The sequence below is a fragment of the Populus nigra genome, chromosome 2 (assembly GCF_951802175.1).
Source record: "Populus nigra chromosome 2, ddPopNigr1.1, whole genome shotgun sequence".
NCBI classification, from domain to species: Eukaryota; Viridiplantae; Streptophyta; class Magnoliopsida; order Malpighiales; family Salicaceae; genus Populus; species Populus nigra.
In genome coordinates this window covers 7,377,429-7,379,928 of record NC_084853.1, presented here as the reverse complement: position 1 = coordinate 7,379,928, position 2,500 = coordinate 7,377,429, and positions in this window count along the sequence as shown.

Below are 2,500 nucleotides of genomic sequence, written 5' to 3'. Positions count from 1 at the left end.
TCGAGTGGGGACTTGGGCAGCGGGCAGTGAAAGCAAGAGTTTCCCCGATGCTGCCGGGAAAAACGCTCCCCGGGATGGCCGGGTGAGATGACCCGGCGGCCCGCGACGGGTCATTCAATTCCATGCCCCGTCAACATAACTCCCGATGTACTGTTTGCTTTTTCGGAAGAAGAGATCCATCCCCCCATCCTCGGCCAGCCAAAAACGCTCCAATTAATGGCCGGGTGAGATGACCCGGAGGCCCGCGACGCGTCATTCAAATCACTGCCCTATCGGCTACAACTGCTGATGGGTGGGATTAGAGGCCTGCCATGGTGGTGAGGGGCGGCGAGGACCGTGAAAGCTAGAGTTTTTCAGAGGCTGCCGGGAAAAAGGCCCCTCGGGTGGCGGGGTGCGAGGACCAGGCGCGTCATTCAATTCTCTTCCCTATCAACTTGGCTCCCGTTGGCGGGATTGGAGGCCTACTGTTTGTTACAGGGCTAAAATCGTCAGGGGAAGAGCTGACGAAACAATGCTGGTTTGGATGCAGGGGGTAGTGTTGGAATCGGCAGCGCGGACAAAATCGGCAAAGTCGACAAAAAAGACTGTTGGTCTGGACATCGGGGCAGCGGCAGCCATGCCGACAGGGGGGGAAATCGGCAGCACAGATTTGTGCAGCTGCAGGTTCGTCGGGGAAATCGGCAGCGCAGATTTTTCGATGAACATGGGCTGGAAGATGGACTGTCCAGGCCAGGCAGGGAAATTCGTCAAGGGGACACGCTGACGAAACAGCGCTGGTTCAGGCACGGCGGGCAGTGTTGGAATCGGCAGCGCCGACGAAATCGGCAAAGTCGGCAGAATCGGCAGCGGGTGCTGGCGATGAGTCTGGACGATTTATAGTCCAGGGCTTGATGGAAAAGACTGTTGGTCCAGACAATGGGGCAGTGGCAGCGCGGATTTGTGCAGCTGCAGGTTCGTCGGGGAAAATCGGCAGCGCAGATTTTTCGACGAACAGGGGCTGGGCGCTGGACTGGCCGGGCCAGGCAGGAAAATTCGTCAGGGGGGCACGCTGACGAAAACAGGGGCTGCGGAGTGGAAAATCGGCAGCGCAGATTTTTCGACGAACAGGGGCTGGACCGGCCGGGCCAGGCAGGAAAATTCGTCAGGGGGGCACGCTGACGAAAAGAGGGGCTGCCGCGTGGAAAATCGGCAGCGCAGATTTTTCGACGAACAGGGGCTGGACGCTGGACTGGGCCAGGCAGGAAAATTCGTCAGGGGGCACGCTGACGAAAAGAGGGGCTGCCGCGTGGAAAATCGGCAGCGCAGATTTTTCGACGAACATTCGTCAGGGGGGCACGCTGACGAAAAGAGGGGCTGCCGCGTGGAAAATCGGCAGCGCAGATTTTTCGACGAACATTCGTCAGGGGGGCACGCTGAGGAAAACAGGGGCTGCCGCGTGGAAAATCGGCAGCGCAGATTTTTCGACGAACAGGGGCTGGATGCTGGACCGGCCGGGCCAGGCAGGAAAATTCGTCAGGGGGGCACGCTGACGAAAAGAGGGGCTGCCGCGTGGAAAATCGGCAGCGCAGATTTTTCGACGAACAGGGGCTGGACTGGCCGGGCCAGGCAGGAAAATTCGTCAGGGGGGCACGCTGACGAAAAGAGGGGCTGCCGCGTGGAAAATCGGCAGCGCAGATTTTTCGACGAACAGGGGCTGGACGCTGGACTGGGCCAGGCAGGAAAATTCGTCAGGGGGGCACGCTGACGAAAACAGGGGCTGCCGCGTGGAATGGCAGCCTACACGCAGATGCGAATTCGGCAGCGCACGATGGCTTGAGCAGGTCATGGGTTCGACTTGGCGCGATCTGAAACCTGGACGAGGGACTGTCGACGCTGGACGAGCCAGCGCGGTGGCCTGTCGTGCCCCGTTCAGGGGGGGCCTGCCGCGGAGACAGCCCTCGCGGGCTCGACAGCGCAGGCCAGCGTCCCCGACGTCGCTGGCCGCGGCAGGCGAGCTGCCGGGGTTCCCGCATTCCTACAAGAAAACGTCGTGCTTTCCACATGAAACCAATCCAGTAAAATCAGCCATATTTTTATGAGGCTGCCCACTGAATTTGGGGTCATTCCGGGCCGGTTCCTAGTTTTGCGGATTTACTCGATTTCTAATGGTAGGAAAATTAAAACAAATACTTCCCGACCTCGAAAAATTCTGGGAAAATTAATGAAGGTGGATTGGATTTTTGCCAACCTCTGTGCAAAATTTCAGCTCAAAATACCAAGAAATGAATTTTTTAGAGGGGGGGTGACAGCTGGGACCTAGTAGTGTCTCCCCCTGCCAGAGCTGCAATGACACTTATTGCTCTTTAGGGAGCCACCAGGCCGGCGCCCCTCAAAGACCACACGCGCGCGCGCGCCCGCCCGCGCTGGGCGCTGGGGCGCTGGGGCCTGAGGGCCTGGGGCCCTTGGGGGCCCTTGGGCGCTTGGGCGCGCGCGCGCGGCCCCCGCAGCCATGCCGCGCTGC